At 35.6% G+C, this 24,494-nt stretch overlaps 1 protein-coding gene across 7 annotated transcripts in view; it reads left to right on the forward strand.

Annotated features, from left to right (window-relative positions):
- The window catches only part of TENM1 (teneurin transmembrane protein 1), a 753,664-nt gene that overhangs the window by 49,802 nt on the left and 679,368 nt on the right, over nt 1–24,494 (forward strand). Inside the window, exon 1 of one of the 7 annotated variants that reach the window (XM_079123320.1) lies at nt 12,589–12,658. The exons of the other annotated variants lie outside the window; for them this stretch is intronic. The gene's annotated coding sequence lies outside the window, so the exon portion shown is untranslated. Of the gene's footprint in view, nt 1–12,588; nt 12,659–24,494 lie in introns of those variants that run through there. 7 annotated transcript variants of the gene reach the window in all.

Raw genomic sequence — 24,494 nt, forward strand, 5'->3', positions numbered from 1 at the left:
AATGTCTTCACATAAATACACACATGCAAACATACAGAACCATGAAGTCTATTATGCAATGATTGATTTTCTGCCTGTAACTTAGCATGATTTATAATTTTTTTCATTAAGTATTTGCTGAGATTTCACAGACAAATTATAGCTGAAGTTATTTCCTCTTACTGAATTACCATCTAGCCTTAGGCACTTGTGCCAAATCTACTTAACCTTATTATTATACCACTTTTAACTTACAGATTCTAAATATTTGTAGTACATAAATTTCATATTGACCATGTTTTTGCATGTTTCTCTACCATTTCCCATAAGGTCACACACAAGGAAGAATTTTCTGGGAAACCTGTTAAACACTGAAAAGTGATGGAGAGAGACAGAGACTAAGAACATGTTCCTGCTCTAGAATTATACTAATGGTTTAAACAATTATTTCTCTGATAATGAGATACAAGTGTTGCTGGTCAAGTAGAGCTGATGGCCATGGTAATAGGACCTCATATGGATTTTTCTAATTCTTAAGTTTAAAAGATTATTTAGTCACTTCAAGTTATTTTAAATAAGATGGAATTGAATGTAAATAAATAAATTTTATTATTTAGGATGCTCTTGATTACAAGTTGAAAACATTCAACTCAAAATCACTAAAATAGGGACTGGAATTGTGGCTCAGGGTAGAGTGCTTGCCTAGTATATGTGAGGCATTGGGTTCGATTCTTAGCACTGCATACAAATAAATAAATAACGGTTCATCAACAACTAATAAAAAATTTTAAAAATGGCTAAAGCAATAAAAAGATTTATTATCTCATATAATAAGACCTCTTAAACTTAAGGTAGATTAGTCACTTCTGTGGATTAAAGACGTTACTTTATTCCCTGAGGTTCCTTCCACAATATTTGGAATAATTTTTCCCACATAATATTAATATGGCCACAACAACTCCAGGTATGACATCCTCGTACAACAACGCAGGAAGGAGCAGGAAAAATAACTGACTGTTTCTTCTGACCCATTAAATGCTAAAAAAATTTCTCATCCCAAGAAGCCTTCCCCTTACATCTCATTGGCCGCAATTATGTCACATGAATCTTCCTTATCCTAACACTGCTACAAGAGCATTGAATTACCAAAACCTACCTACACCATTCAGTATTAACCCTCTGTGATTGAGGTCGAGGCTATAGCTTCAGCTGGGACAAGGTCTTGGGCTGGGGAAAGACTTTCTTTTCTAAGAGCTTTATTTTTATTTATTTATTTATTTTTTGGAAAAGGGATATTGAACCCAGAGGGGCTTTACCATTGAGTCACATCCCCAACTCCTTCAATTTTTTTATTTTGAGACAAGGTCTCACTTAGTTGCTTAGGGTCTTGCTTATACTGGCCTTGAACTTGTTAAGGCCGGCCTCAATCTTGGGATCCTCCTGCCTCAGCCTCCTGAGTTGTTGGGATTACAGGTGTGCACAACCATCCCAGGCTTAACAGCTTTACTGATATACAATTCACATACAATAAAATCCATCCATTCAAAGTATATAATTCAGTGGATTTGGGTCTATACACAGAGTTGTATATCCATCATCATAGGCAATTATAGAATGATTTCATCACTCCTAAAGGAAATTCCATACCCATTAAATAGTCACTCTTTTTCTTAAAGTATTTTTTTAGTTGTAGATGGACATAATACCTTTATTTATTTATTTTTATGTGGTCCTGAGGATTAAATCCATAGCCTCACACATAGTAGGCAAGTGTTCTACCATTGAGTTACAACCCCAGCCCAAATAGTCACTCTTTATTGTCCCTTCTTCTACCCCTGGCAAACACTAATATACTCTCTGTCCCCATGAATTTTTCTCTATGGGATATTTCATATGAATGGAATCATAATATATGATCTTCTAAGACTAGCCTTTCACTTAGCATGATATTTTCAAACTTCCTCCATATTGTAGTGGGTATTATTAGCACTTCATTTTTTATGGCTCTATAATATTCCACTGTATGGATATGCCACATTTTGGTAATCCATTTATCAGTTGGTTGGCTTTTGGATGTTTCTACCTCTTAGGTATTGTAAAAATGCTGTTGTGAGCATTAGTGTATAAATATTTGTATAAACATGTTTCAGTTATTTCAGGTATATGACTCAGAGTGGACTTACTAGGTCGTATGGGAACTCCATGTTTAATACTTCGATGAACTACTAAACTGTTTTCCACAGTGTCTGGATCACTTTACATTTCTTTCTTGTGATGAGCAATCGTTTGCCCAGAGTGCTGTCATGTGTACCTTCCTGACCATTTGTGGGCCATTATACCAAATTTCTTTTTTGATTTAACTCAGCTTCCTTTTGGTTGGTTGTGCCCCTTTTGAGTCTCAGAATATCACTACTCATGTGCATAAAAACAGTGTTTGTCTTCGGAGGCTGACTCTAGTCCTCCTTATTTAAATAAGCATACAATATGTATTTAATATTAGACATTCTATTTCCCTGTCCAACAATCATTTCTTTTTTCTTTGTTGTTAACATGTTGAATTTTTTCAGGTATCCTAGACTCCTAGAGGCATAACCACGGTTTATTTTATAAATGGAAGGGAACTTAGAAGTCGTTTTGTCCTCATTTTCTAGCTGTGAAAATTGCATTCGAGCCTATACCCTCCAGTTGCACCTGGTATGTTAAGCACTCACCACCATTAGTACTCATATCCACAAATATACAGAGAGTTCTTTGGTTCCTGACATCAGTATGAGCATCAGTGTGGATGACTTGCCTACTAATACTCTGTCTTGCTCTCCCTTGGGAAGCTATTAAATCGGAGTTTCTCAGGGTAAAACCCAAACACTAGTAATTACAACCTCCCAAGAATAGTTAAATGTGCATCTGGTGTTGAAAAATCTGTGGGAGAGGTTAACTTCACACACAAAAAGGCTTTGAGGAGCATGGATGTTAATGTCAATGAACCACTATTCTTAGGTACAATCCTTAATTTTCTGATTGATATCACTTAGACAACTGGAACCCCTTATCTCTATTCCAGAATGCTCCTTCATATCTCTATAAAGATTATTTTGACTGAGCAAAGACCATGATTGACTCAGTTTGATATTTTGCATGATTTTAAAAATGTATTCTTATTTTCTATATCAGGATGTAGGTAAGAACATGCCCAGAAATTTTCCTTCCCCTTCAGAAATTTGGTGTCTGTTTTCAGTTTAAGGATGGATGTCTTAGAAAGTTAAATACCTTCATTTTGGTGTGATATATACTATGTACATTTGGTTTAAAAGATGGATTTTAGGAATACTGAAGCAGATCAAATATCCTTCCATTTTTGCCTTTTACCGGCAAGTGAGTTTGTTCAAATGATGACACTCCCTGATTTAGGGAGATTCTCATTCAGATAACTGTTCAACTGAAGTGTTTCAGGGAACATATTTAAGAATGTCCAGGTTTTCTTCCATGAATTTTACCCTAATTAAGTTCTGAATAACATATGCATTTTTCTACCTTGATGATGAACTCTTTTCACTTTAGGAATGCATTCTAAACATGGCAATTAGTGTTGAATTCATAATGCAGTTGTTTGGAAATCAAGGCATGTTAGTTTCTTCCTACCAAATAGACTTGTTCAGAGGTCAACCAATCTTGGAAATTGCTTCTAGAGAAACCTGTCATCATCAGAATTTATTACATGTGCTTGTTTCAAAGTGCTCAAAAGATCTATTACCCTAACAAAAACATGATATCAATTGATAGATACAAAAGCATGTGTAATATGTGTCTACCTGCAAGCAGCATTATGCTGAGTACTTGCATTGTGACCTGGTGCTGACATTCATATTTTCAAGCTGTATTTCATATTGGAGTGATGGCTTTAACAATCTAGTTAAACAGAAGCAAAAAAAAACTGTCCCAGAACTTCCAATATTAAGCAAACAACCTATATTGTGTATGACTATGGAAACATTTTCCAAGTGATTAAGTAAAAATGATCAGCTAAACCAGCAGTTCTCAACTCTGACTGCATATTAGGACCAGCTAGGGAGATTTTTTAAAAATAATGATAGCTGGAGTCTACTCTCACAGATTCTATGATGTATATGGTCTGAAATGGGGCCCAGATATTGGTATTTTAAATCCCCCAAGTGACTCTCATATGCAACCAAAGTTGAGAATTATTGAACTTGGTTATATGCCTTGCAAAGATAGGGACCATTGTGTATGTTCTTTACTGCTGTATTCCTTGTGTCCAGGCTAGTGCCTGGCATATAGTAATTCAACAAATATGTGTTTCATGCAAAGTTACCAGCTGTTAGAATTGGGGGTGAGCTAAACATTTTAGACTTGGTTGTTCAGGCATTCAAATAGTAACATTTGCTAAATGTTAGAGTACTCAGAGGCCTTTGGATGGTTACAAAAAATATCTCACAAAACCCTCATTAGGAAGGCTTCTTAACTAATGGTGTACTATGCCTGTCTTTTGCTTAAAATGTAAGTGTCCAAAAGAAAAGTTACCCGAGATCTGACCTCGATTTGTTTGTAATCTACACAGACTAATTCCCCACATTTTCCTTCTGTGACCTTCTTTCTGTTCTTAAATCCATTAGGAAAGTGTAGAAGGCACAGAAAGACAAGTTACCACACAATCTTGCTTATGTGGAATCTAAAAAAAGTTGATCTCATAGAAGCTGAGAGTGGAACGATGGTTCTGAGAAGCTGAGGAGAGTAGAGGGGAGGGAGGACTGGAGACAGATTGATCTATGGGTACAAAGTTACAGTTAAAAAGAAGCAAGAAGCTCTGGTGTGCAGTTGCACAGCAGGATGACTGCAGATAACAATAATGGTCTGTACATTTCAAAAAGCTGGAAGAAAGGATTTTGAATATTCACACCATAAAAGTGATAAATGCTTGTGGAGATAGTTTAACCTAATTTAAAATTACTTAATGTATACATGTATCAAAACATCATGGGGGCTGGATGTAGTGGTACATGACTATAATCCCAACAACTCGGGAGACCGAGATAGCCGAGATAGGAGGATCAAAAGTTTGAGACCAGCCTCAACAACTTAATGAGGTTGTAAGCAATTTAGTGAAACCCTGTCTTAGAATAAAAAATTTTTAAAAAGGGATGGGGATATAGCTCAGTGGTTAAATGCCCCTGGGTTGAATCCTCAGTAACAACAACAAGAAATCACATGATAAGTGGTTGTTTTAAGTTATCAGTTAAAATACATTTAAATTAAAAGATGGGAAGCACATGCCTGTAATGCCAGCAACTCAGGAGGCTGAGGCAGGAGGATCACAAGTTGGAGGACAGCCCCAGCAATTTAGCAAGGCCCTAAAGAACTGAGTGAGAATTTGTCTTAAAATAAATTAAAAAAGAAAAAATGATTAATTTGGACAAATACTATATACCAGGTAGACTTGCTGTTTCTTTTTTATAATAATGTGAAGAGGAGGAAGGGAAAATTTTGTTGATCTCTGTGTAATTTCTAAGGAAGTTTGCTAGTCTGTTAGCACAGTGAGGTCTTTTAGTTATAATTTTGCTGTGTCTTCCTTTTTGGAGATCTGGGTATGCACTTAATTGTGTCTCAAAACACTTTTCCAAACAGAAAACTATCAAACTGATTTCCATCTCATACTCTGTCAGGACTTCCATGACTTTGGAGTCTTATCCCAAACCCTGTGTTATGACTCCAATTTAAATATGTAAATTGAGGAAATGTAATACCAGTGCCCTTTTTTTTTTAGAGTAGATATGTCTATAAACACTGGCATAGCTGGGACTTGATAATTACTGTGTGTTTTTTTTTTATTTTAGTTGTAGATAGATACCTTTATTTTATTTATTTTTATGTGGTGCTGAGGATCAAACCCAGTGCCTCACACATGTGAGGCAAGTGCTTTACCACTGAGCCACATCCCCAGCCCTTGATAATTACTTTGGCCTATAGTAAATATAGTTTGGTAGTATATCAGGTAACATTTAACTAATTGATTGCATTTTCTTTTTATTAATTCCATGTTTGCAAATGAATTATGTATGAAGCAGTAAAAACATCCCACTGTTCTTTGAAAATGGTGTTATATTTTATAACACAGAATCATAAGAATACTAATGTTTAGAGATGACTGGAGGATTGGAATGCAGCCTTAGCTGATGGAAGAAATTCCCCTTAACAATAGTTGATACAACATACATGTGGTGAAAATGACAGTCAACTGATCTATTAAGTGCAGAAAACAGATGTCCTGTGTAAAGATTTCTGTGTCATTGTTGGGAAACGTGTGTGTGCATTATTCATCTTTGCACAAGCAGAACATTCAAATCTTTTCCAAGTATTCCCTTTTGAAGCACTTTCATGCTGAATTGCTGTCTGTAAGTTGGTGTCTTATATTTAACACCCAATTTGACTCTTTGCAGAATCACAGTAGCAAAGTAGGGCAGAAACTAAGGGTCAAAGAAGAGCTTAATCTGAAAATCCCAGCTTTATATAGTTGGTCTAAGAGGACTCCAGTGAGGAAGTGCTTTGTGAAAGTAAAAGCTCTACACATGTTAGATGGGATTATTTTTACTCAAGTATGCTTGGCATTAAAACACCCTCTGTTTTGCTGATTATTAAACTTTCTCTAATTACCCATCAAGAAAGGGGGGGGGGAAATAACTTTCAATCCTATTTTAGTAGTCTCACCTGAGGAATTTAAGCTAGTTACGTTTTTGGTTATTTTTCCCCCTCAGGAGATTAATTCACTTTACATACATAATAGCTAGATAACTTTTTTCTTACAGAGCTGAACTTGTATAGAAAGACCTATAATTAATGCAGTAAGTGGTTCTGGAAATTGCTTTTGAATAGAATTCCCCTCCCCACCCCACCAGTCATACACTGCAAGGGTGTTCTAATGGTTAAAGCTCAAGGAGAGACCTTTGCTTTTTTCCCCCTTTTTCTTTGTTGAAAGAGAACACATGGTAGCAGTCCTCCTTAAGCACCAAATTTTCTTGATTTAGTTCTTTCGTGGGGGAAACAAAAGAGTCTCCTCAAGCTTCTTCTGGACTCCTGACAGATTCCTTTCTCCTTGAAGCAGTAAGTGAATATTACTAAGATATTTCCTTCAGTGAAGAAACAGCAGTTGGGGCACTCTAGCCTTATGATTGCTTTTTTATTTGAGATTCAACTTGCTTGGGAAGAAACTGTATCTTTGGGATTAAAAGACACACTTCCATTCTTTTTTGCTATCACTTATTTAATTGCCCTCTCTTCTTTTGTCCCTTCTCTTGAGCAACTCTCTCAGCTGGCATGATTTGGATTAGGCTTGTGGTACTGCCCTCTTCAATAGCATCTGCCAGCTTCTTGAATTCAGAAGGTATTTTTTGGTGGCAATAATCTTGGCCCTCACAAGCTTCTTCATTCATGATGTCATAGTTTGCACAGACAATTCTGGCAAGTCTGGTTCTGTGTTGTTCCAGAATTTATGGCTATGGCTTTCCTCAGAAATTACCCTACGGAAGGATGACTCCTAAACTATATAGAATTGCGTTATCTGAATACTGCAATCAGAGAATCTAGGTGCATGTGTTGTTTTTGATCAAATGAACAAAATCACTTTTTTTCTATGATTCACATCTTATTCTTTCAGTGCAAATAACTGTTCCATATGAATGACTTTTTCCCCTTATACCTGTAGGCATTTACACACATTCCTCTGAACACTCACACTTTATTGCCTTCTGTAGAGGATAATGCTGTACTAGATGAATACTAAATAATTTTATTATAATGCTTTCCAGGAAAACCCATAAATTAAGAGGAAAGTCAATTTATAGGCAAAACACCTTTTAATATGTTAAAAGTGCTTGGATGTGAGATCCAAGAGGCTTGGATGTGACATCCAGTATAATATTCTTTATGGTAATTTTCAGTCTGTGTTAAGCTAAGGTTGTTGTGAAGTCTTAATATATTCACTTACGCTAGTTTCTCCACTTCAGTACTGTTGTCATTTGGAGTTCGACAGTTCTTTGTTGTGAGGGAGCTTTCCAGTGTATTGTAGGACATTGAGAGGCATCCCTGGCCTCTGTGGCATGCTTGTTGCACAGCTCCCACTAACACCTGACATTCAAAAATGTCTCTAGCATTGCCAGATATCCCCAAAATGGGGAGGTATGATAAACTGTTTGCACCTGAGAAATACTGGTTTAGAGTATCTGTGGTCTGACCTTTCGCTGAAAAGATACAATCACTTTTCAATATAAACCATCTATACAATTTTCAATTACTGCAACTTACATTGTTTATTGATATCACCCCCATGGCCCTCCATATACTTCCTATACATGAAGACTTAAAAATAGCATCCCATAGCTTGGTGTGGTCATGTACACCTGTAATCCCAGTGAATTGGGAGGCTGAGGAAGGAGGATCTCAAATTCAAAGTCAGCCTCAGCAAGTTAGCGAGGCCCTAAGCAACTTAGCAAGACACTGTCTCAAAATAAAAAAGGGCTGAAGATGAGACTCAGTGATAAAATGAATTAAATCCCCAGTACCAAAAATAAATAAATAAATAAAATAATATAAAATATAAAAAAGTATCACCTATTTTCCATGAATGTGACAAGATTATATAGTAATTGATAATGTCCTCACCCAGGCCCCTTCAATGATCATTTTCTCTCACAAAGCAATAATTATAAAATACAACAAATAATTCGTCTGTGATGTTTTCTGTACTGGTCTCTGATCTATTGTATGAGACTGACTTTATTTTTAAAACAGGGATGCTAAACCACTGAGACACATCCTCAGCCCTTTTTATTTTTTATTTTGAGACAGGGTCTCACTAAGTTCCTCAGGCTGGTCTTGAATTCACAATCTTCCTGCCTCAGCCTCCCGAGCCACTGGGATTATAGGCATGTGCCAACACTAGACATGTCATACATTTTCAAGGCCTGTAGTTCCTCTGAAATTTTGATTTTCCCCCCTGACATTCACAGGAATATTACGTAGACAGATTTTCTATTTAAAGATAACTTTGATTTTGTATAAACCTCACTGTGCCATTTAAGTAATAAATATTGGTGCATGAATTGGTTTGACTTTCTGCTGAGAACTGCTAAAAGCCTTTTAATAGAAAACAATAGGGAATGTCAAACATTGAATCACGATCTTACTAAAGCAATTTTTCTTAGAAAGACTTTCATCACACAGAAGTTTTATCCTTGCTCATATTTTGCCAGAAGTTATGTCTGGTTAAAATCTTTTGCAATGTCTTGTACAGCTTGTTTACCAAGGATTTTATGAAGAAAAGACATGCTTTAAATATGTTGCTAGCCTTAAACTTACTTAATTTTATGTATAGATATATTCAGAGACAAAACAGGTTAGGGGTTCACAAGGAGAGGTGATTAATAGTCACACGTATGCTTAATAGTATGGTGACTGCATGCTTTGAAACAAATAAACTAGAATTCCCCCAAATGAGCCACTAATCTTCACTCTCTTCTTGCCAGTCTGTGCCCTCTAACCCAGACCAGCTGTCTCACAACAGAGATGATGTGAAAGGAATGTAGTCTCATCAGAGTTCAATCACCACTACAAAAAATTGCTAGAATAATATACATTACTAGTTTTATTTATTTTGGTATTTTTCAAGCACAATATGCTGTAAGTTTTGAATAAGCTTTAATCTGTCCAACTCGTAGATATGTATTTAGAACAATTGAGAAGGGGAAATAAAAATCAAAACCAAACAACTCAGATTATGCATTCTGGCTTCATGTAAGTACAGTCTGCATGTGTGATGTGCAAAGTCCCTTTTCACTGCTAACCACCATTTTGGATTTGTCATTTCCTTCCTTTTTGCTTCCTTTCTTCTTAGCAGTTTTTTGTTTTTTAATTTTGTTTTGTTTTGGTTTTGGTAGCAGGGATTAAACCCAGGAATGCTTAACCACCAAGCCACATCCCCAGCCCTTTTTTGTTTGTTTGTTTGTTTTTTTGTGGTGCTGGGGATTGAACCCAGGGCCTTGTGTATGCGAGGCAAGCACTCTACCAACTGAGATATATTCCCAGCCCTCCCCAGCACTTTTTGTATTTTATTTAGAGACAGGGTATCACTGAGTTGCTTAGGGCCTCCCTAAATTGCTGAGGTTGGGTTTCAACTCACAATCCTCCTGCCTCAGCCTCCTGAGTCACTGGGATTAAAGGCGTGCACCATCGCACCAGGTTTTCTTAGCAGTTTTTAGCTGCTGGTGATCCTCACAATTTTTTGTCCTTCAATATTATGTAGAGATTCTGAAAACCCAACCTGGGTGCTACAAATATGTATTCATTGTTGAAATAATAATCTAATTGGGCTCAAAAATAAGAAAATTTTTGCCTGTGTTGGACCATAGGGGAGATGGGATTTAAGAAACTTAAAAGGAACAACTTGTGTTGGATAGCATTTTTACTGTATGATTCCATCCTAAATCAGTGCCTCACATACAAAAGGTGCTTAATTTTGTTTTTTTATTTGAGCAGGGTATCCTTACAGAAGTGAAAAAATAATTCTGCTTTCCTCTACTCTTAGGTACTTCAATGATCATAGTTCTATCTTTGCATATGAGGACAGAAATGTTTTATATAACTTTATAATACATTATCTTAAATATGTACCCAATTAAGTGGCACTTAAATGCATTAGGACCTATTCTTTGCTACATAGAATCTATTTTCCTTAATAATCAAATATATTAATTAATTTACTACCTACAAATTCATTGAAATCTAAATATTTAGTATACCCTCTGCTGGGTTCTATGGATGCAGATGGATGAGATACTATTCCTATGTTCAGGAACTAACAATCTAGTGGAAGAGAAAGAGATACAAATAATTATGTTTGATGGAACAAAAGTTATAATATAGACATGCACAATGTTCCATGGCAAACAGAGAAAGTTAATTTAGTTATTGGGGACAAAAGAATTGGCTGTAGAGGAAGAAAGTGACATTCTAGTTGGTTTGGAGAAATGAATAGGAGTTTGCCAATAAAGGAAGTAAGAGTGTGTACTAGAGAGGAGATTAGCTCCATTCCAAGCTGCTGGGAGAGTATAAGATAGAAGCATGGAAGTACATGACTTGTATATATGTCATGTGTCCCAGTGTGGCATTGGGACAACTAGAAAGATAGACCTTGAATGCCTATTAACGAATTTGGATTTTATCTTAAAGATGAAGGAGAGCCATTAGTGTGTTTTAAATAGGGGTCTGGCATACTGTGGTTTCCAATTTAAAGAGAGGATTTGGTAGCAATATTGACAGATGATTGAAGGGAGAGGAAATGGGTTGTAAAGCAATCATGAGTTTACTGCATTTACCCAGGTGAGAGAGGAAGAGTGCCTGGATTAAGACATGGATATTGTAAATGGAAATGAAGAAGTATTTTGCAGGGCTGGGATGATGACTCAGCGGTGGAGGACTTGCCTAGCACTTGTGAAGCACTGGGTTCAATCCTCAGCACCACATAAAAAATAAATAAAGATATGTGTCCACCTACAACCAAAATAATTTTTTAAATATTTCATAGTTGTGATACAACAATTATGCTTGAAGAATAAGGTACTATAGAGAATAATGATCTTAAGGCTTCAAGCTTCAGCTACTATCCAGGGAAATAGAGGAGGAGGAGAAAAAAGAGTGTTTATTGGGAAAGGTGGTTTGGATGTGTTTGTTGTAAGATTACTATAGGATGTTAGGTATTCAGAACATGGAATTTGAGTCTAAGAGAGAATTCAGAACTAGGGATATAGATTTGAGAGTCATTAACATAAATGGGGTTGTTAAAAACATGGACCTAGTGAAGTTACTCAACAAGAATATATAGAAAGGGAAGAGGACATGTCTCAGGAAAAAAGACAGCTTTTAAGATGCTAGTAGAGAAAGAGAAGCAAAGGGATCAAGTTTTTGGACAGTGAATGTAATTGGACTAGAGGACAATGAAGATACAGTGCTGTTGAGGAACTGAAAGAAGAGAATGAGCAGAAATGGGAGAAAAGAGTGAGAAATTAAGAAATGGCAAAGACTGACAAGGAAATTTATTTAAGAGAGATTTAGAAAGTTTGAGTGCTGGAACAAGAGAGATTGAAAGCTTGGAAAAGAGGAACAAGAAAAGATTTAAAAGGAGAGTGGGAGTGAGGGATAAAAAGGAGGAATTGTGAGAGGAAATATAATAAAAATTTTCATAAGCTTTTTCAGGTTAAAAGCAAAGATAAGGGGTAAAAGCACATATGAGAAAATTAGGAGGAGATTTCTTTCTCTGGTGCAGAAAATAAAGGAGTAAGAATAAATAAAGATACATTTTGAAAGTATAGTTAAGAGAAGATGAAAGTTCAGACCCGATGACTTGATTTCCTAATATAAGAATGAGAGAAAAGTCATAGATGGCCACGAGAGTGAGTTGGCACAAGTGAAGTAGGGTAGAGAAACAACATCAATGATAGGTTTTTGAGGAATAAGTGGTATTAAAAAATTCATACATCTACAGTGGAACCCATTAGCAAGATAATATGGGTTTTCTCTTGTTTTCAGCTGCTGGTGAGCAGAAAGTGGGAAAAAAAATATAATGGAGGAGGGATAAATGGAGGATCGTGAATTTGCAGGTCTGATATGGTACCAGGTAGGATTTATAAACAACCTGTGATTACTAGTGAGGGGCAGGTAGGTATAGATGTGAAGTCAGGAAGAGGCTGATAGGCTAGGAACACAGAGACAGGGATGTGATTGGAGGTCTCACTGAGGTTGAAGAACAGATTTAATGGGAGTGAAGAAGTATATTTTAAAGTCTAATTATAAGGTTAGAGTCTTGCAGATTTAAATAGAGTCTCTATTATGGTTCAACTAATTTTTATAACTAAAGAGTAATGTTGAGTAAAACATGAAAAGAATCTTTAAACTCCTGTGAGTTATGTGCCTATGATTAGAGAGTTGTGAAAGCTTATAGGAGAAAGATCAGAAAAACTGAAGCTGAAAATGAACTCTCTCTCTCCTTACATATATATATATATACATATATGTACACAGATACATATATACATATATATGTATCTATATATACACATATGTATGTGTTTATGAATATATATTTTTACATATATTTCATACAAAATATATTTTTCTTTCAACTTATTTGAATCAATACATATGTGAAAAAATTTAAGAATCTGTGTTTAAGTGAAAAGTGAAAGATTGGACCTGTGAGGCAATAACAGAAATTATTTAGGACTATGCTTAGGTTGTAGGTGGGTACAGAATTGAAAATGACTTAATATATTGAAGAAATGACTAAAAGCAAATTCAATTAGAGTATTTTTAGGGGGTTGGGGAAGCAAAAACAAACCATGACTAGGGAATATCTGGCTTGTTAATCATAAACTCTTTAACTTTTTTATGCCTCCATAAATATGTGTTATAGTAACTTTAAATGTGAGTCAGTTCAATGGTATTTAAAATGTATTTCCTTGTTAATAGGGAAAACTGCCAATTAACTCTCTATCCTTCATTCTATTTACCCTTAACACTCTATCTCAGAAATATCTGCTCAAATGCAATGTCATATTTTCAGTAGCACATGTCACTGGTTCTAATCCCTGTACCTAGTGTATTTACTGGCAACTAATTAGAAATATATATAAAAATCTAAATAACAATAGGTATCATGCTATAATTGAGGTATAAAAATTACTATGGTATCTGAAAGAGGCAATGGCTAATTTTATATGGGTGGTTTAGGGAATACTTACTTTGAATTCCAAAGCTTTTGATGTTCTTATTTTGCCCCTCAGAATTTAACCCCTCTCCCTGAAAGTCTGTTTTCCACCTTGAATTCTCCCTCCCTGATCTTTCGTTTTCATCACAGTCTATCACATTTTTGCCCAATTCACAATAATCTGGTAAAGTAATTGGTACCAATGAGATAATATGTTGGATTATTGATAAGAGCCTTCTGAAAAAACTTATTTCAACCCAAAGAAAAGACGACAGGGGTATAAGTCTCAGATATCAAGGCCAACATGTGAAAACACTATTTCCTTTGAGTAGAAAGGTTTTACAATGACTCTATCATCTTGTCACATTACTGTTCATGCTCCTTATAGGTAGAACTGGCCTTGTGATTGTACACAATTTGCATATAGCACCTAACAAAATTTTGTAAGTCATTTGTGCAAATTAAAAGATAGTACTCTGGGGATAAAAGTTCTCTCTGAATGGGCACAATGTTTCAGTAGTTTAACTATTGTGATTTCCTGAATCAATGAAGTTTGTCATTAAGAATGTTTGAAAGCAAGTTATAAAAATTTAACTTCGTCCTACACTAGTGAGTTCAACCTCAATCCAAGCTAACTCAAATTCTCAGCTCCAAAAAGGCATTTGTTCTTACTCCGTTTTCTGCTCAGTTGAAGTGAAATGGATGAAGAATTTTAATTTGTCTTTTTTGCATTCAAATATAAAAAGTCATTGGGTGTTAGTTGAAAATTTATGAAGTGACAGTCTTGTTAATAAAGATAAATGAGATAGCTTGTTTTATTAATATTAATGTTGCACATAATGTAGCTTTGCTAAGTAAATATAGGGTTACATTTTGCAAACTTTGCAAATTAAGTATCTTTAGCAATTATAGAGCTTAAGGCCAAGTTGTAATTTTTCAGATGTGTTTCAATTATTGGCAAACTTTTAAAAATTGGAGAATAATGTAGATTTTATTTGAAATATCTGGGAGGAAATTGAGTAACAACCTTGGTGATTTCCAGTATTTGTAGTGATGTCCCAATCATCATACTTAAAATAATGAGAATGAATAGTAATTGAGAAGCAGAATTTGGTTGGGTTTAATACAAGTCAGTGCCCTCACTATGAAAGCCATAGGGAAGATACATGTTCTGACTACAATGAAATGCTTATAGTCTCCAAAAAGAAATCAGGGCCAGCTTTTCTATGGGACATGGGATTCAATTAATACTTAGGTTGAAAATGGGAAGGGAGAAGGACTTGGATATGCCTTCACTTCCACTCATTCATTCATTCATTCATTCATTCATTCATTCATTCATTAAATGTGAGCACTTCTCATATGCCAAGTCCTGTGCTAGGTGCTATGAATATGACAGGTGAGGTCCTTACCCTCATTTATATCCATCACTTTACTTCTACTTCTCAGATATGGATGGTCTTGTGGTGTTCTGTTAGTGGTTGGCTGGCTGTTTCTGGTCCATATCATAATTTAGTTAAGGTGCAAAGGTGAGGTGCAAAGAGTTGTAGCTGAACAAAAGAGCAGTGAAGAGCTTAACTGTGTTTTTTCTTTATCTCTTCCCCTCTTCACTCCCTGCCTAGCTTTCACAGTGGGTTGGCAAATGTGAAATTCACTGTAGGCAGCACATGATTCCACTTCAAGTTTTTCATGATCATTTTGGAAAGTATCAGGAATTAGAAACTGAGTCTTGGCAGGACAGGAGTTTGGGGTGACATTTATCCCAGATCATGCTTTCCCTTTCAGTTTTATGGTGTAATCTGTGAACACAATTATAACTATATTATCTAGTGTTTAAATTTATATGTCATTGGATCAAGCATTAATGTATAACGGAGGCATGAAATATAAAAATCGTATCACCTGAATTTATTGCAAGGTAAGTTTACCTAACAAATTTATAAATGACTCAAGTTTACTGACAAGGCTAATTAGTTTGATAAAAAAAATTATCATTAGATTGATCCTCAGAACTGTGTACATTTGGATTTGGTAACACACCATCAATAGGGAACAAAACCATGTTTGGGGGGCAGGTACTGGGAATTGAACGTAGGGGTATTCTACCACTGATTTACATTCCCACCCCTTTACATTTTTTCATTTTGAGACAGAGTCTCCTTAAGTTCCCCAGACCAGCCTCAAACTTGGGTTCCTCCTGTCTCAGCCTCCTGAGTTGCTGGGATTATAGGTGTATACCACCACTTCCAGCTAAAACCAGTTTGTTTGGAGTGATTTCGTTACTTCTTGAATTCTTAAGTGAAAGGATTTGTTTTATGACCAAAGTTACTTTGTGTTGATGAGACCTATGAGAGATACCTATGAAAACTAAAAATCTATGTTACCAAGAGTTTTTGAAACTTCCAGGTGTTTAATTAAAAATAACCGAATTTGTCACTCACAGTACTGCCTTATATACATTGTGTATGTGTATGTGACTTCAATTTAATTTGTTTCTATGCATTTTAAATTTTCTTCAAAATTTCTTTTCTGACCAATGAAGTATTTAAAAGTATGTTAATTAATTCTCACATTTAGAGATTTTCTTGTGGACATCTTGTTATCTATTTCTAGTGTGATTCAGATGTGGTTAGTGAACATACTTTGGATGATTTTGATTCTTCTAAATTTGGGGGAATCTCTTTTGTAGCTCAAGATCTGGCAAATCTTGGTGAATGTTCCATGGGCACTTGGAACTTTCTCTATATGTCAATTAGATACTATGTGAATTTTATATATTTTAAATGCTTTCTGATTCTATATCTATTAGTTCTATCAGGTGCAGGGAGTGAATGTTAAAGTACTGAGCTATAATTGTCTACTTGTCTATTTGTCCTACAACTCTATCAGCTTTTGATTCATGTATTTTGAGAATCTCTTGTTTGATGTGTATACATTTAGAATCATAATTTCCTAGTGAATAAATTCTTTTGTCATTAGGTAATGAAACATTTTCTCTAGTAATTTTTGACTGCGAACTCTGTTATTAAACATTAATATGTAAAATCCCCAAATTGATATTTTAGATGATATAAGGGAGAATAAGTAAATGTTATGTTAGTATGTTAGTCTTTTTTCCAAGAAAACATGCAGCTGTTTTTTCTCAGTATCGGAAAAAATTTTATTTCATGAACAAGGATGTGTGCCTTTGCTTTGTGCAAAAACCTTAGTTTCTCTTTCACAGGATTTCTAATTTATAATACCCCATGTGAGCATATAGGTATTGGGTGATAGGTGCTTCAAAAGAAATATCCAAGTGGTTGTACTACTTTAACCTGTGGCAGAAGATGTGTCAGCTATTGTCAATCTTGACAATGTAGAAGTAGGATCAGCTTTGCTCCAGAAAGTTTTCATTTAGGTTAATAATATTAGAGCAAAATCCCAACTGAGCCTGTATCAGGAACTCTTTTATGCTTTGATATCATTACAGATTCATGAATAACAACCTTTCTTTTAAATAAAATTAGAGTGAGTCGGTTTGAGGCTGAATAAAAAATACACAGGAAAACTGTGTATGGTAGAGATACATACTCTTGCTCTGTTGGGAACCCATTTATCTCTGACTCTGAGACTAATCATATTATTAATAGACATACACACTCTGAGTGACTTGAAAAACAATCGAGTTTTTTTTCAGTTTCAAAAGGACTCTCTGAGATAACTCCTCTTGCCTGAAAACCCCTCAGCTTAACTCTATCTTTTTATGAGATTATCAAGTATTTTTTGCTTTTTCCTTTTTGCATATGTATACATTCCATGATGATGCTTCATATTTGAATCGTATTTATTGTTTATTTTCTTTTATCTCATTTTCTTCCTGGTAGACACTGTCAAATATCATGGATCAATAACAGATCATTTCTTGGTGGGCCAGTTCAGGGACCTACATCTTATTTCCCAAGGGCTCTTGCATACTCCCACTGCTATTTCCTTTAGATAAGTTTATTTTCTTGGTAGTGTATAGACAGAATACACTGCACTGATATACTTAAGATCAGTTATTATATTTCAGATGCCAGTTTGTTAGAATGAGCTGAAACATTATGGTTTTAGCTGTATTAGTATGAGTAGCAAGTGAAAGAGTCAGACTTAAGTAGAATTGCAGTCCAAACCTGACTGTTCATGCTAATGTACAGAAGCCATATAATACCACAGTGGGGTTTTACAGTGTCTTTTCTTAAGGAAGAACAACTGTATTTTTAAGTAAATTCTACATGTAGGACACCAATAGGTAAAACAGTTTAGAAAATAGAGTTGCATGGATTAGAAAGAAATGAGGTCCAGCCACTCATCTGCTTTGGCCTCCTCTTCATCCCACACCATAAGGTATCAAGAACTTCTGTGAACTCCAAGAGTTCTGAGGACTAACATGGAAATCTACTGTGGTACTTAATAACTTTTTTTAAAAAAATCATTCATTATTGACTTTGGCTTTTTTTTTTGGTTTTACATTTCAAAGTTGAGATTTTAGCGAGGTAGGCAAAACATATGAATTCACAAGAAAATAGCCCCGCTATCCAATCTGGAATCAGGAAAAATTAAAAGCCTGTTTGTTTTTGTCATCCTAACAAAAGTTAGCATAAAAATCAATGAATTTTTTTAAGTAATAGGAAAGATTCCATATTCCACCTCTATATTCAATGTGTACACAGAAAGAGAAATAGTGTTTGATGAGCATCCGTTATCTGCCAGGTGCTCTATCATGTGCATTATATTCTCTAATTTTTAAAAATCTCATATTAACTGTAGGATGTGGAAATTTTTCCTATTTTCCAAATAATTGAAATTTTGCTGCTGGACATAAAAAAAGAAATAACCCTTTAGCTAAGGTCACACAGCTAGGAAGTAAAGGATCTGGATTCCAAATCCTGATCTAGCTGGCTTAAATGTTTATACCCTTTCTCCAATGCTCTGTTGTCTTTCCAATAATAACATAATGGTAGGCAAGGATGTAATTAAAGGTAAACACAAGGTTATTCTGAGAAATGTGCCTTAAGATGTCATTGACCATAAATACAATGTTTTTCACTCAACCTCTATACCACTATGTCTGCATCTCTTCCTTTTATTTTATTTTCAATATGTTTGGTATATTCTCCCTTCCTCATTCCTCTTCTCCCATGCCTCTCTTTTCTTTCTCCTTTTTCTTGTCTATCTCCTGTCACCCTCACAGTTACATAGTCTTACGAGAACTAGGTCCTCCCCTCCTCTAGTTAAAGTTATTTTGGCTGCAAAAAATGATTAATTACTCAATAAAATAAAGTGGAAGTTTTTTAAAAGAATATAGATGGCTCGGGAGGCTGAGGCAAGAGAATTGTGAGTTCAAAACCAACCTCAGCAAAAGCAAGGTAAGCAACTCAGTGAGACCCTGTCTCTAAATAAAATACAAAATAGGGCTGGGGATGTGGCTCAGTGGTTGAATGTCCCTGAGTTCATTCTCTAGTGTCCCCCCTAAAAAAAAAAAAGAATATAGAGACACTTCACCAAATGCAAGGGCAGAATGCAAATGCCATGTCAGGGACTGAGAATGCATAGCTTTTCCTTTATCTCCTTCTCTCTTATGAGTCCTCTCTGCACATCTTCTCAATCCCTCTCACTTTGTCCCCTTTGCTTAGACATCTTCAGCATTGGTCAGTGTAGATGCCCAAGCTTAACTCTTAATAAGCTTTTATGTTGAGTACCTGGAAATTTCATTCACATCTCTAGTTTAAATTCCTGTGGGCATATGATTGGTTCATGAGTAGGCTCTGATTTTTGTGCTCATCCCTGATCCAGTCAGCTATTTGTATGGCATGTCATAGGTTCAAATATGGTCCCTTCAATATAGACTAAAGGTAGGGCCTAAACCCCAAGACAATATTAGTATGCTTTCATTGATAATAGATTTTGTTTCTAAGTATACTCTCCTCCCTTTTACCCTAATTACTTTAGAAAAGGAAGGAAGAAGAGACTCCTTTGGCTAGGAGAAGCTTTCCTACAAAGGAGGTCAGGTTGTTTCAGTCAAGACATGTGGGAGACATTTAGCTCATCCAGACTGGACATTCCAGAGTGTAGCAGAAGGCCAGAAACCTTTGTAGGATACTAAGTGGGAAAAAAATTTGGTAGTGTTTACATGGAGTCAATCCTTAAAAAAATTTTTTTTGAATTAGAATGAACAATGTGAAAAGCTTTTATCATTTGTCCCAACTGCTTTAGACATGGATCAGAAACATGAATGTAGTTCACCTTGCCTGAAATTTTCTAGCCTGTGTAAGAAACCAGATTTCTATGAATCAGATGTGCTGGATAATTTGTACTTAATGAATTCATCCGTATTTAAAAGAGAAGCACTTTTGATGCTGCTGTAGTTTGATATATTACAAAGTTATTTTAAAGTAATTTCCATCATCCTCAAACTGTAGTGCAGTTCTTTAATATTGTATGTGTGTGTGTGTGTGCGCGTGCATGCGTTGGGGATGGATAATTGTAGTATTCAACTGGAGCAATGCTCATGTTGTAGGCTAATGAGGTCATTTCAAACTGTGTCTCTAGGAGTTCTGACTTCAGTAGATTTTAAGGATAATGATATAAAAGAACTTGGTTAAGATAATTCTAGGGTACATTATTCTAGTCTTAATGTATCATGTGAGGTAGCACATGAGAGGTTTTTTTGTTGTTGTTGTTTTTGTTTTACCAGGGATTGAACCCAGGGGTGCTTAAACACTGAGCCACATCCCCAGCCCTTTTTATTTTTATTTCAAGCACTAAGTTGCTTAGGGTCTTGCTAAGTTGCTGTTGCTCACTTTGAACTCGTGATCCTCCTACCTCAGCCTCCTGAGCTGCTTGGATTATAGATGTACCACTCTGCCAGCTACAATTCTCAATTTCCTAAAGAAGCCTAAAAATCTTTCCTTGAAACTCTTCAGCAATCTTTCATCCTGAACATTTAGCTAAGGAAGTAAAAAAGAAGTTCATAGTCAATAAGCCCCCCAAACTGGCAGCATCTCATTTTTGTATTTGAAAGTATTTTCTGGAAATGTTTTGCTTCTAAACTGCAGTGCATTCCCTACAGTCTTATCAGGTTTGGTGGTAGCTTAGGAAGGGATAGCCACTTTGTAGTTGCTCAAGATTTTCTACTTCAGAGTCTTCATATATGGTAATTCCACATTTCAGAGATGATGACCTCTCACTTCAGGGAGGCCTCCCTAACCATCCCATTTAAAGCAGACTGCCTCACCCTCTCTTCATTCTCTCACTTTATACTCTATTTTATTTTCTACATTTTACTCATCACAATCTGAAGTTATTTTATTTAATCATTTTATGTGCCATTGAATGTCTTCCTCATCTGATGGTAAGCTCTGAGAGGGCAAGGACCATATATGTGTCAATCACCATTGGTATCCCCAGCGCCTTATACAATGCCTAGCCCATAAAAAGTGCTCAATAAGTACTTGAGGGAGGGATGAATGAAGAAAGCAGTAGAGCACTATTTTCCATGAGCACGAGAGCCATGAAAGTTATTGTTTTCACTTTGAAAATCATGCAAGAAACCTATTAGCATACTGGTTGTGTCTCTTATGTTCACATCGTTAGTATAAGGCTCATCCATGGATAAAGGGATAAGGGATTTGGGCAAGTCATATAACAAAGTAAATCTTCACACCTATCTTTTCAAAAGAATAATTGCTGGTGTTTAGTATATTTATAGAAAAGCACCCTTATCATGAGTGTGCATGCTGATCATTTTTCATAAACTGCGCATACACAAGTAGCCATCACCCAGATCAAGAAGGTAAATATTCTCAGTACTCTGAAAGCTGGTATCATTCTTGCTTCTAGTCATTGTCTTGTTTAGATAATTAGTACCCTGTCTTCCAACAATATACATTAGTTCATTTTTCCTTTCTATAATGGAATCATTCATTTTCTACTCTTTCCATTTTATATTTGTGAGATTCATCCATCAGCCATATTGTTGCTTTACCCACACTTAATATTTTTAAACAGGTAGAAACTAATCCCAAGACACAATAAGAGGACAAGGAGGTGGAAAAAGGAGATTGATCACATAGTGAAGATTGGAGATTTATGTGTTTAAGTGAGCCATGTTATATAAATTCACTTTGCCTTCTCTGCTTCCTCTAGCTTCACTTCCCAAATTCTAAACATGCAGCTTGTACAAATATCTGCCCTTGGGAAAACACTGACTGATCCACTGAAAATTCATCTCTGCTCCTGAGAAAAAATCTTTTGAGCCCATGCTCTTCCCCTGATGTGTGTCACTAGTGCCATTTCTTTTTACCAGGGGCAGCATTTAATTATTGATTCTTAATGCATATGTCCTGAAGGTGTTTATTAAACTGAGTTTAGGGACTTTGTTCTTTCCATCTCAGTGCATGAGTTTATGAGAAGACCTACTAGGGAGGGGTGATGAAAAAACTGATTAAATTTCTGGACTTTACACAGAAACAGATAAAAATAGGAGACTATGCATGATTTAAAATTGGCAAGGACAGACCTTCAGTATGAAGAAATCTCTTTGAGTTGTTAATCATGAGTTATATATTTTTTGTGACAGTGAAAGGGAGAAGCTTTAATTAAACACACCTTAATAACCTTCCCTTAGAAAATCCCTTTTTAAAAATAAATGTGACATCAGTCTATGGAAGCTGTAGAGTAACTCTTCTATAGTCCTATATAATGAGGAAGCACTCCCTGACAGAGAAGGTTGCCAAGCACTTGCAAAAATTACTAAAGAAGGCTGGGGAATCGATGGCCATCTGTTCAGCATGGTTCTCATGCAAGTGTGCTTGGAGCCAGGGGGCTGGATGACATGAACTTTTAGAAAGAAAAGCTCTTTCCTTTTTCATTTGATGATTATCAAATTTCTTCAAGCTTAAAAAATGCCTTAAAACTTAAGAAATAAAGCACTCCTTCGACTCATGCCATGTGTCTGTCTCCCCCTTCCTATCAAGCATTTTCACACTTTATGCCAGAGACCACTTGGAAGCAAAAGGCATCATTAATTTCACTCCTTCCACTCGTAGCATCACACATTTTTTTAAAAAGGAGGAAAAACAAGAAAAATATTGTGCTATCATTTGGGTAAAGAGCTATTATTTACTAGGCCTCATTTTAAAATGTTTTTATTGCTTTTTAAAGTGGTCAAAATGACACTTTTAAAACCCACAATTCTGTGTGACCTGCATATTGAATCAGTCCAGACACCACTTGCAAGATCTTTTTAGGCCACTGTGGCTCCATACACAATAATAATCAATACCACTTAGTGTATTTATTGGGTGCACACTAGGTGCCGGGAATTGGTAGGCATTTTATATACATCATCTCATTTAATTTTCTCAACAATCTGGCAAGGCAGATATCACTATCATTGCAACTATAAATGAGGGAAGTGAGTCTTGGCCAAGAAGGATAACTGGCCCTCAGTTACATAAGTAGCTCATTCAAGCACTGAAGTATGAACTCTGGTCTGTCTGGCTCCAAGGCTCAAATTCCTTCTCTTTGCTGTACTTTCCTAATAATTTGAGAACCTTGACCTACTTCAAATAAGATTATGAAACAAGTGCAACTTCTGTTTTGGCTAGGTTCTTCTGGTTTGTTTCCTAGCTGACTTTTGAAATAGTGGCCTGTGCGAATTTCAGAATTGTGCAGTCCTCAGGTTGAATGGTGAAGGTTGCCTTTGCTACTTGCCACCTGTGTGACCTGTAACAAGTTACTTAACATCTCTGAATTTCAGTTTCCGCTTCCAAAAAGTCAATTGAATAACAGAATTAACTTCATAGAGGTGTTTCCAGATAAAAGAGATGATGAAAGTAAAATCATATCAAAATAATAGAGTATATAGTAGATGTTCAATAATTATTAATAACAGTAACATTGGGAGTTGTTTTTGAACTAGAATCTTGCCAGCCTCTCTTTCCCTGTTCAGGAATTAACTCAGTTACCTCCTTCAGAAGCCATCAGGGCCAGAATATGTTTCCTTCCACGTTTTCTGGATCGTCACTCCAATTTCAAGATAATTCTTACATACACACAGAGGTAAAGTATGTATGTTGGACAGAGGCTAACATCACAAAATAACTTGGGTTCTCATATTTAGATTTAGTGGCCTAACCTTTCATCCTTATAATCCAAACAATAACCATGAAAATAAAAATCTAACTCCAATAAAACCAAACCATATATATTCTAGCATATATCATTAAAATAGTACAATAGGGAAACTCATGCCTATTTACCTAGCCCTGTGATTCTCATATATTCCCAAACAAAAATTTTGATACATGGTCCAACAACAAATTTATTTTTATTTGTAATCTGATTTATAGGGTAAGATTTATGAAAGCATAAAAATCAAAGTACATTTATCTGTATATTTTATGAATCACCTTCATTGAGAAGAATATAGTAGTCTATAATATTGAACTCTCCTAAAACAGGGACACGTGATCCTCCTCATTCTTCTTTGTGTAAAAGTATATCAGCAACCGTTTGAATATCATTGAAAAGTACTAAGGTAGAAGGATTTTAGCATTCATTGCATGTTAATAACTTCAATCCAGAATTTCCTTTGGTTTCTGTATTTAATGTCGCTTGTAGAACTCCTGTTAATTCGAAGTTTACAGAAACACATGCTTTATGTAGTTTCTGGTGTTGGTAAAAGTGATGCATATTCAGATGGGGGAAAAGATAATTAGTCCCA

The sequence above is a fragment of the Sciurus vulgaris genome, assembly GCF_902686455.1.
Source record: "Sciurus vulgaris genome assembly, chromosome: X".
NCBI classification, from domain to species: domain Eukaryota; kingdom Metazoa; phylum Chordata; class Mammalia; order Rodentia; family Sciuridae; genus Sciurus; species Sciurus vulgaris.